This window comes from Galeopterus variegatus, unplaced genomic scaffold (assembly GCF_000696425.1).
Source record: "Galeopterus variegatus unplaced genomic scaffold, G_variegatus-3.0.2 Scaffold3922, whole genome shotgun sequence".
Classification (NCBI taxonomy): domain Eukaryota; kingdom Metazoa; phylum Chordata; class Mammalia; order Dermoptera; family Cynocephalidae; genus Galeopterus; species Galeopterus variegatus.
The window spans coordinates 105741-115224 of record NW_007730033.1 but is presented as its reverse complement, the minus strand read 5'-3'; the positions used below and the strand labels follow the sequence as shown (position 1 = coordinate 115224).

The window sequence follows — 9484 nt, the reverse complement described above, 5'->3', positions numbered from 1 at the left end:
AGTTCTGGGAGTGTGCGACCCCTGGCCTGCCCATCTCCAGAGTCCTGAGTTCAGTTCATGGGGTATCCCTGACACTGTGCCAAGCCCTCTTCCGTGTGATCTCGGAGAACCCTCGCTGCAGCCCTTGGAGATAGATTACTAGTATTAATTACCTCCTTTACTGATGCATAGAAGGGATGCCCAGAGAGCTGAAGTGACTTAATCAAGGCCACTCAGGTAGGAAGTGACGGAGCTTTCCTCCAGTGCTGCCCCACCCCCAGCCTGTGGTATTTCCACTGTCTTAAGCTACTGCCTCCTGCTAACTTCCAGCAGCACAGACGCTGCTGGCTTCCGTGTGGACAGCCTTGGGCTCCCTTACCCAGGGTTTAGAGAAAGAGTAAGGCCTCCAAGAAGGGTGGCTGAGCTGCCCCAGCCACCCGCCCACCTGGGGCTCTGTGAGCAGTGTGTAGCGAGGTAGGGGTCCAGGAGGACGACCCAGCTCCCTGCTGCTCGCAGCCGGCTGCATGCACAGCTGGAGCGGATCTAAACCCATTACCTGAGTCAAAGGGGAAGCTCTCTGCCTCAGTGGAGCTCGCTGGGAGCTGCCCGGGCTTTTGGGAGCGGGCGGGCCAGGGAATGGAGCTGGCCAGGCTGGCTGTGCCAAGGAAGGAGGGGTCCCGCCGAGGCCGCCAAAGCCGGCCAGGCGGGAGGGGCTGGGCCAGCTGGGGCTGGAGCTAGTGTGACATCACCGGGCGGCCCGCCTCTGTCTGGGGCTGAGGGGAGGCCCGGAGCCTTTCTGGGGCCTGGGGGATCCTCTTGCACTGGTGGGTGGAGAGAAGTGCCTGCAGCCAACCAGGGTCAGGCTGTGCTCACAGTTTCCTCTGGCGGCATGTAAAGGCTCCACAAAGGAGTTGGGAGTTCAAATGAGGCTGCTGCAGACGGCCTGAGGATGGACCAGAAGCCCTGAGCCGTGCTGCCCGAGTCCCCGGACCTGCAGAGCTTGACACTGATGCAGCTGCCCGCCCTGGCTATGAGGGAAAGCAGATTGTGAGCAGCCCAGCAGGACCCCCACCCAGCCCTTGCCCCATCCCCGACTGGAGCCCTGCTGTGGAGGCAGAGCCAGCGAGGCCAGTGAAGCAGGGCTGCTTGGCAGCAGGTCTGGCCTGTGACTTGGGGACCCCTCCTGGAGGCCATGGACAGGCTGTACTGCTGATGGCCAAGGTGAAGTATGTGAGGAGCTGCCCTGGGAACCAAGCAGGAGGAAGAGGTAAGGGGCCAGTACTGTGGTAGCGAGGGGCAGGGGGCCAGAGGCAGCTGCTGGCCCCGTGGCTGGGAGTTCAAGAACCCTGACCCCTCCAGTGGGGGGAAGGGGTGTGTGCAGCTGGATCCCAGAGGAGGTCACTCCCTGCTTTCACTTGGAGCCAAACAAGGCATCCGCTGGGGCAGGAGCTGTGGACTCTTGGGCAGAGGGTGGTGTTTTGGGGCACAGGATCATGGGCTGGGATTTTGAGGACTTCATCAATAAGCCCCACTCTCCTCCTTCAGACAAAGAGCCTTTGGGGTGAAGGCAGGCGGTTCCTGGGCACAGCTCAGCAGCTGCGTGCGTGTGTGTGTTTGTGTAGGTGTGAGCTTGAGGGGGTAGTGGACTGAAAAAGTCACAGACAGCAGAGGAAGTGCAAGCACTTGGGAAGTCGTTTTTAAGCTCTGGGTTCCCATGCACCCTGGCTAGAGACTACTAGGCAGAGGCAAAAGCAAAAGGAAACGCTGTCCTACGGCAGCCAGGAGCCCTGGTTCAGAAAGTTCCCTGGAGCCGGGCAGCCTCTGCTCATCCCTCAGCTGGGCAGGAGAGGAGCCAAGGCAGCCGGTGCTGGAAGAGACATGTCACCCAGAAGTTTCTGCCACTGTGACTTGGAGCAAGTGCTGCTCTGACTTCCCCTCCCCATGCTCAAGGACACCTGATTCTTCTAGCACTGGATGGCACCGCAGGTCTCCAACTGGCTGAATGTGGCCTAGAAAGAACAGAGGGTGCAGCTTCCCCGGGACCCCACAGGGGGACAGTGCAGGCTCCACATACTGAGTCCCTTGAAAGTGCTCAGTGTTAGATAACATTTCCAAACAGAAATTCTTCACTGATCTTCCCTTCTCCTTCTGCGATAAGTGTGCCATGGGTCAGCTATTGCCTGTGCCATGGGATTATGAGCGCTCCCAGAGGCCAGTTTGGTTACTTAGAAGAGGATCTCCTTTCACCAGGGCTCTGAGGAAAGTTGAGAATGCCACTTCCGAAGCTGGTCAAATGCTCCCCACATGTATTTTTCCAAATGGAGGCAGAGCAGAATAGTGCTTATGAACTGGTTTCAAATTCTGGCTCTTTTTCTACTTACTAGCCAAGTGGTTCTGGCAGAACACTCAGCCTTTCTCAATCTCAGTTTCCCTATCTGTAAAATGGGAAAATAGCAGTGCCCATCTCCTAGTTAACACCTAACACTTACATTGCACTTATTATGAGCCAGGCACTTATCAACTGGTAGAATCCTCACAACCACTCTATAATATAGGTACTGTTATTCATCCCATTTTATATGAGGAAACTGAGGTAGACGTTAAGTGACATGCCCAAAGCCGCAAGGCTAGCAAGTGCTGGCACCAGGACTTGAACCCAGTGGCATGGCTCCAGAGTTGCTCTGAACCACGCTGCTTTCTAGGAGGAGCACACACGATGCTAGGTCTTAGCATGGTGCCTGGTGTGCTGCAAACCCTCAGAAAACACTAGTCACTGATTATTATGAACGATAACAATCAAAATTGTGTAGAGGGAAGAGCAGAGACCCAAATTCTTTCCCCGGTCTGGACACTTCCTGCTAGGGTTTTCAGAAAATCCAAGGCAGAACCAATGCCATGACTGCTACTAGTACCCATACTGGGGGGCCTTCCAGGAGCCTGGGGGAGGAGGGCTCTCTGTCTGGGGTTTGGGTTTGGGGCCACCTATAGCATGTCTGCATCTTAGAAGTCCAGACTAAGGGAAAGTGCAGACACAGTGACAAAAGAATCCGATACCAACCTTACAGGAAGAGCAGCCTCCCACCCACATGGGCACTACTTGTCTGCCTGTTGGTTTCTCCACCAGAAGCATAGTAGATGGAGCTACCTCAGGGCTGCAGGAGGATCAATGGCTAGGCCTGTCCTGGAGTTGCAGAGGAAGAGGTAAGGAGTAGCTATCACCAAGTGTGGCCACTATGGTGATCAAGTCTGGTGGGCCTTACACCAGACTACAATGGTACATCTTAGCCCAGGACAGTAGCTTTTGTCCTATGGCCCCCAGAGGTCCCAGTGGGCTCCCTGGGCCCTTGGAAGCAGTTTGAAAGCTGATGCTAAATATCTGCCTCTTTAGTACAAGGCCTCTGGGGCTGCTGAAGCCATGGGTTTCCCTGCTCCAGCCTGGAACCTTGGTGGCTCACTGTCCTCTCTGGGCAGCTCAGGCTGAGCAGAGGCCCTGTCTTGGAAGCAGTTTGAAAGCTGATGCTAAATATCTGCCTCTTTAGTACAAGGCCTCTGGGGGGGCATGGGTTTCCCTGCTGCAGCCTGGAACCTTGGTGGCTCACTGTCCTCTCTGGGCAGCTCAGGCTGAGCAGAGGCCCTGACTGACTTCATGAGCTTAGCTAACAAAAATGGGATTAATTATTACTCAGTACCAGGTAGTCTTGGTGGAACAGACAAAAATGTGTAAAGCACATGGTTCAGGAGGGCACTACATGGCATTGCTGCAAATTCACAGGCAGAGCAAGTCAGCTGTTCATCAATCCCACAACAATTTATGAAGTACCCATATGCTAAGTAAGGCACATACATGATCTCAATTCATCCTCACCACATCCCAAGGAGGTAGGTTCTAGTTTTAGCATCTCATTTTACAGAGGAGAAAACTAAGGCTCTGAGAGGTTTACTTGCCCAAGTTAAGTGATCACATTTAAGTGATTATGTGGGGCTTGAACCCAGAACTATCTGGTTCCAAAGCCCATGCCTTCCTCCATCTCACTCCACCGCCTTGTTCAAGGTGCCTTGATTTCTCTTATCCTGACTCTGTTACTGGGTCCCTGCCCTGTGACCCTGGCAGGCAAATCTGCTTGGTTGCTGTCCTACAGAATGCTGCATCACCCCCTCTGAAAACCATTTGCTTACCTGATTTCAATGCATCATTTGCTGTTCATGGAAGTCTATCTCTGCGATAGAATAGGCATTATTGTTACCCCTCTTATAGATGAGCCTCAGCACAGTTATACAGTATACCTGTAGTAATACAGTCAATGAGAGATAGAACTGGGATTCCAAACCAGCTGGCTGATTTCAAACACCCCCCCACCTAGGTGCTCTGGGATCCTCTCTCCCCCATCAGCATCATAGAACTCTGGCACCAACTCAGTGGGAGAGAACCTCAGGGAAACACTTATCTATGTGACAGAGATACCATTTGTGTGTTATCTACATCTCTACTTGGAGATTCCTTTAGGGTTGGAGAATCAGAGCTCAGTTCCTCACTGTCTACACTGAGCCACACTTGAGCAATTCCCGAGAAAACACTGGGGAGATGGCAACTGGTAGCCACAAAAGAACAAACAGACAGCAGCCCCACCCAAGTCAGGTACATCCAGCATCTGGCCTCTCTCTGAATCACAGCTCATTTAATCTGGAATGGTCTCAACTGACAAAAGGCAGACAGGGCAGGGGCTCGGCTTTGTAGAGCCCGCAGCAAAGCAGGATGAGGGAGATGGTAAGTCTAATAATCATATAAACACACAACTGAGTCATGAAAAGGAGACATGTGTTGCTAAGAGGGCCCTCCAGATGAGTGGTGCTGTCTGCATTTTACACAAGTGAAAACCGAGGCTCAGAGGTACAGCACCTCTCCCAAAGTCTTGCCACTAGTGGGTCAAAAAGCAAGGATTCAAACCCAGACCTGTGCTCATTCTATCCCAGCCCGCTGCCATCCTGGATAACCATACTGTGGAAATCTCAGGAAAGAATCAATCCATTGAACAGTGTTTCTTTTCTGTGAATTTTGTATAAAACACCCTAAATAGAAGGGTTATTCAGCCACTGGCAGCTTGGAGTTTGTGGTGATAGATAGCCCGCATCAAAAACCTCATTCTGGGGGTATATTCTGTGACAAAACTGTATTGCCTCACAGGACTGTAAGCCTTATGGGGGGTTAAAACATTACAATGTCCCAGTACATGTACACCATCAATTGTGAGACACATTCTGATCACAGGAATGTTAAAATGTTGGGTCGGAGGAGCCAGGCTTCTTACAATCGAGCTATTGTGTCAGATCTATTCTCTGGTGAAAGAACCTCTCTTGGGGCCAGCAGTCCCAGAACCTCAGTCCTGCTCTGCTGCCCAGACCTCCAGACAGGCAGACCAAAGACCACCACAGAAAAGCCCAGAATGAAATAACTCTGTTCTTATCTCCAAGAGATGCCTGAGAACCTGCCCAGATCCAGGAATGCCTAAAGTCCTGCCCAAATTTGTCTCACTCCAGCCTTCGTGAGGACAAGGTGTGTCTGTCTTAGATACTGCTAAACCTCCAACACCCACTCAGGGTCAGGCAGAGAAGGTATCTGAGGGATGAATGAATACATGAAGTACTGCAGCAAGCCTCAGATCCAGGCTCTCAAACAAACAAGCTCTCTACCCTGGAGTGCCACACCATTCTCCTGTGTTGTCCAGCCAAGGTCTCTCTGGACACCTACCCTCCCCCTTCATTCCCCCAACCCCACTCCAGCTGGAGCAGGTGCCACTACAGCACCCTCAGGTACCAGGTTAGGGTACTGATTACCCATATTATGAACACCTGCTCTCTGTCTCACCTACTACAGTGGGCTCCTTGAGGGCAGGGACCTCGCCTACCTTGTTCCTGCTCTATCTTCAACCCCCGGCACAGTGGCTGGCACAGGGGAAATCCTCGGGAAATGTCAAATGAATGAAATTTTTGAATTCCTATCTAGTAGCCCAGGTGCCAACCTGGGTACTGGGTGTTCAGACGGAGAATCTGCCCTGACCCTGCTTTTAAGAAGCTCACAGTCTGGGAGCAGACAACCAGATGAGTACACTCTGAGTCTTGGGTGCTGGGATGGAGTCAGCTATAGCCACTCCTGCGAGCTGGAGGAAGAGGGACCTCGCTGCGAATGGATGGCTTCATGGGGAGCTGGACTTGAGAGGGCAACTTAGGAAGGAAGACACGCATGCATCAGGCAGGACAGTGGGGCAACGTGCTTGAGGCAAAAAGCACAGTGTGTGCAAAGGCAGAGAGGCATGACAACATGGGGTCTGTTTTTAAGCAGGACACTGGCACGATCAGATGAGTTTTAGAAAGACAGCCCTAGAACTGCATGCAGTGTGGACCGGAAGGGAGGTAGCACCCAAAAGCAGGGAAGCCAGTTGTGACTGTGTGGGTGACAAACCTGCTGAGTTTTAGAAAGACAGCCCTAGAACTGCATGCAGTGTGGACTGGAAGGGAGGTAGCACCCAAAAGCAGGGAAGCCAGTTGTGACTGTGTGGGTGACAAACCTGCCTCTGGAGGAGACACATCTGGTTCTAAGCCCAGCTCTACGCCTTAGTAGCTCTATGGCCCAGAGAAAGTGGCTTCATCCTTTACCTTTGTTTGCTCATCTATGAAATAGGGATAATCATAGCCCCTGTCTCACAGAGTTGCTGGGTTAATGAAGTAGGCACAAAAAGTGCTTGACCCAGTGCTCAAGGGTTGAGCCTATCCCAAAAGGCCAAGGTGACCCTGGTGCCAACCACTCAGCCTAGAACAGAACAGCTCCAGGCAAGGCTGGGATTTCCCAGAAAGCCACCCTGGGGCAGTGCTGTCCATTCAGCCCCTGATTTCTCCCTCCTGTCTGAGGCTCCCCCAGTTCCAGGGCTCCAGAGCACACCAGGCACTATTGGAAATGCAGCAGCCAACTCAGAAGCTGGACTCTGAAATGACTTCTGCAGACTCTTCCCCCACCTCTGCTCTGTTGGCTGAGGCTCCTGGCACAGGGGGCTCGGTACACTGACTTTGGGGGAATCTCAAAATGTTTCTCAAATAATGTGAAAAAGTAACAGAAGTATCTTTGTCCCCCTGACAAAGGCAACCAGCTCCCCCATGCCTAACCACATCGCCCCTTGCTCTATGATCTCACAGTGTGACCACAACTTGCCTCCTCCATGAACTTAGCAGTTCCCTGGAGCTAGCAACTCACCAGTGACAGGAGTGCAAGGGTCTACGGCATCAGGCATTTGACACCCCAATGCCACTCTTCCATCCTAGACTATCTGCTTTTCTGGTTCTAGACTATCTAGACTATCTGATCCTAGACTATCTGCTTTTCTGGTTCATGCCTGTGTTCTTCCATCATCCATGACAGGGCTGGACCTAGGTTGTAGCAATGCACAATGGCTGGCTGGATGGGAAGGTAAATGGATGGGTCCTGGAAGGCTGGATGGATTGACAAATGATTCATTTGAAGCTGTTACTAGAGGTGAACTGGCAGGGTTTGGGAAATGGCTCCAGACTCCCTGGGTGCCCACAAAGTCTTTTAGTGGGGAATGATTCACAGGATCCTAGGGTAGGAGAGGATGGCAGTTGGAAATCTGGATATTCCTTCCCTGGCCTCCAGGTGGGTGGTGAGTCACCCAGAACAACTGATGCACAGTTCCTTCTCCGGGTATTCTAAGGTGAAGATGCTAATATTCATCCTACATGCCCATTTTGGGGTCTCACCACTTGCCTGACCAAGAAGCTCTTTTTAACACCCAACAAAACTCACCCTTGTGCTGACCTGAAAGCTGTTTCTACTTATTCAGTCACAGTAAGAATTAATCTAAACAAATAAGTAAGCACCTTGTATTCATGTTGGCTGGAGAGACAATCTTTATGGAAGTGAGGGTATGGACCTGGCAGTTGACAGTTAAATAACAATCCTGATGTTTACTCCGAGTGACCTCAGGCAAGCGACCTAACTTTCTGGTTTTGGATTTCCTCTACTCCAAAATGCAGATAATACCTTTCTCCTGCGGTATGATAATTATATGGTATGGGGACCATATAATTTGTTGACCAACCAAGACAGTTTTGAGAGTGAAAAGAGGTGCTATTAATAATTATATAAGACAACAGGCCTCAACTGGGGCCAACCAGGACATATGGTCCTCTACATATAAGGTTGCAAGAGCTAGTGAGATAGAGTACAGCTGGGCACACAACAGTTTATAGCAAACAAATGACAACAATTATTATCAATGCTATTGGTCATGTAGTCAGCTGGGCCCTTCTGGACTTTTCCTTCATCTGATCCCTCCCTTATCCTAGGTTACCAATCAGTTTGGGAACCACTCTACCAGCACACCATATACTTCAAACAGCTTTAGCAGGAACAACTGTTTGTCAACATTGACATTTTCATCTGTCTCCCTTCTGTCCTGAAGTTGGTTTAACCATCCTGATTCATGTTCAGGTCCATCAGACTCACTGAAGCACAGCTCAAGTTTCTAGCTTCCCAGAACCCAGACATCAGGGGCCAGCCAGGCACACGGGGGACAGGGTGGCAGTTCCAGATTTCCTCACCACCTTGGCAGAGGCTTGCTTCTCAGGCCTCCTGCAGTGCTGGGACACTTCCTCTGGCCTCGACTCATTCTCAGCCTCCATCTGTGCTCACAGAACAATGGGGCAGTGCTGGCTGGGGATGGGGGGTGGGCTCTGTGAGTCCTTCAGGCAAGACCGCAACCTGGACTGATGATTAAACACCTGGGAGTTGGACTTAATTTGGAGGTTTCACTGGGGTCTGCAGTCCTGGGAATCCCAAAAGCATGCCTGTCCTCCTCCTGCCTGGAGGGTCAGAGAACAATCTCTTCTGGGTTTCCTGTCATTTTGTCACTTTAGTTTCTCTACAGTCACAGCATGATGTATTTTCAGGCATATTTTGGGGTTGTCTTACAGGCTCTGTTACTCAGTAATTCAGTAATTTGGGCAATGATTCACAGTCTTCAATTCTCAATAGTTTCCTATCTGCAAACAGGGATAATTATAAGCCTTGCTGTTAGCTTGAAAAGCATCTTTGTGGGAATTAGAAAATTGCTCTCATATAAATATACAAAACTACAAAGACTATGAATGTCTGTTCACACATGGTGGCCCTGAAATAACAGGGCCTTCCTCCTATCACTGTTGGGGGATTAAGTGAGATAATGTTTACTAAGTGTTTGGGCCATAGTAATAATTGGTTGTAGTAATTATTTTTAATATTTGAACTTCTCTCATTCCTAACCTTTGGGGTGAAAACTCAAAAGAGTACCCCAGGCCAATAGCTTCCGCCACAAGGCGTGACACTCAGCTCCATTTTATGAAAACGACAACTCTTCCCACAAAGTGGCCCCTTGCCTGGGCTGCAGCACCGTGGTGATGAGAGGGATGTGGACACACAGTGTGTGTCCCCACCGCACGAGGCCAAACAGGGACACTCAGA

The 9484-nt window shown here is 51.0% G+C and overlaps 2 protein-coding genes across 2 annotated transcripts in view; one reads left to right on the top strand and one right to left on the bottom strand.

Annotated features, from left to right (window-relative positions):
• RALGPS1 (Ral GEF with PH domain and SH3 binding motif 1) overlaps nucleotides 1-9484 on the bottom strand; it is a gene marked incomplete at its 5' end in the record, with an annotated part of 190613 nt that overhangs the window by 93008 nt on the left and 88121 nt on the right. The gene's annotated exons all lie outside the window — the stretch shown is intronic.
• ANGPTL2 (angiopoietin-like 2) overlaps nucleotides 751-9484 on the top strand; it is a 38709-nt gene continuing 29975 nt past the window's right edge. The window contains exon 1 of the mRNA XM_008586282.1: nucleotides 751-1246. The gene's annotated coding sequence lies outside the window, so the exon portion shown is untranslated. The remainder of the gene's footprint in view (nucleotides 1247-9484) is intronic.